Source organism: Orycteropus afer, unplaced genomic scaffold (assembly GCF_000298275.1).
Source record: "Orycteropus afer afer isolate SDZICR_OR568_19922 unplaced genomic scaffold, OryAfe1.0 scaffold00037, whole genome shotgun sequence".
NCBI lineage: Eukaryota > Metazoa > Chordata > Mammalia > Tubulidentata > Orycteropodidae > Orycteropus > Orycteropus afer.
The window spans coordinates 3,755,452-3,757,052 of record NW_006921624.1 but is presented as its reverse complement, the minus strand read 5'-3'; the positions used below and the strand labels follow the sequence as shown (position 1 = coordinate 3,757,052).

Here is a 1,601-nt window from a genome sequence, read left to right as displayed (position 1 = left end):
ATATTTTTGTTTTAAGATTTAAAGATTGTTTTATAGCAATAGTTTCATAGGTTCATTCAGCCTCCATGGATCCAGAAAGTCTAGAGTCCATGAGAATTTTAAATTCTGTTGTACATCCTCCCTCCCCCTTTTGATCAGTGTCTTAGGCTGGTTCTCTGGAGAAGCAAAACCTATGAAGTACGTGTGTGTGTGTGTATGTGTGTGTGTGTGTATGTGTGTGTGTGTATATATATATATATACACACACACACACAGAGGGTATTGTTCCACATTTGTGTGTGTCTGTGTATGTCTGTATAGAGAGATTTATCTTAAGAAAATGGCTCACATGGTCCATGGGTGAGATGTCAGACTAGAGGCTTCTCCTAACTCATGTAGCTGCAGGGGCTGATGAACCCAAGATCAGTAGATCAGATGATAGGCTGCTGGCTCACAGGCTGTGGAGGCTAACACATCCTAAGATTGGCAGGCAATACAAAAAGCTGCTGGCTCAAGTCCAAAGAACCAGAGGTCAGATGCTGACAAACCAGATGCAGGATCCAGACTGAGCAAAAAGAGCACTTTACCAGAATGTCCATATATATTGGATGTAAGCCACACCTCCTAGGAAACTCCCTTTCAATTGATTGGATGCTCATAGCAGATCTCATCATGGAGGTGATTACCTTATATCAGATCTCATCATGGGGGTGGCTACATCATTTCATAACTGCCAAACCACTGAGAATCATGGCCCAGTCAGGTTGACACACAATCTTAATCATTACAATATACCCCTTGTCAACATGGCACCTGCATACATCTCGTTAGATCACTCATAACCTCTAAATAAAGACAATTATAAAGTCATACTTGCACCGAACAAGGTAAAACAACTAACATATGTACAGCTGAAAATGCACTGGCTCCATTTACATCTTATATTTTATAAGTGAAGAAAACAAAAATATTTGATGCACACATGCAAAGAAGAAATATTCATAACAATTGCAGTCCTTGTCTATGTAACTGGTTATATGCTCATAGCTGGTGTTTAGAACTACCTTCTTCCACCATCCATTACATATTCCCTTTGCCCTCAGCAAGCACCTCAGTTGGCCTTGGTTCTTTGACTGATGGGGTGACCCAGACCTTCATTTCTGAAGGTTCTAGGCCATTAGTCATGTTGGAATTGGGTTGCTATAGTTTTTCATTAACTTTAATCACAGGACGTGGTAGCACTAAGAGGCATCCTAAGGAATTTCTTATATTGCAGGCATACTCTTCTTTACCTCTATTATATATTATCAGTCTGATTGCCCCTTTGTAATCAGGATCAATCACACCAGCCAATATAGTAACTCTCTTCTTTGCCAGCCAAAGGCATGAGGAACCCAAAGTGGCCAGGTGACATTCTTAACTTCCAGTTCAATGCAATGAGTACTGTGTCTCCAGGTGGGCATGTCCTCCATTGGAACTAAGACCTCCAACCCGCAGAGCATAGAGTTGCAGGGACATGAAGGAAAAATTATGTAAATGGGTCCTTAGGGGTAATAGTGAGTGGTGCCACTCCCATTTACACCCATGGATCCTGGACCCTTGAATCCTGGCTACTGGGGAAA

At 41.5% G+C, this 1,601-nt stretch overlaps 1 protein-coding gene across 1 annotated transcript in view; it reads right to left on the bottom strand.

Annotated features, from left to right (window-relative positions):
- The window catches only part of LOC103193516 (glycosyltransferase 6 domain-containing protein 1-like), a 28,550-nt gene that overhangs the window by 26,113 nt on the left and 836 nt on the right, over nucleotides 1-1,601 (bottom strand).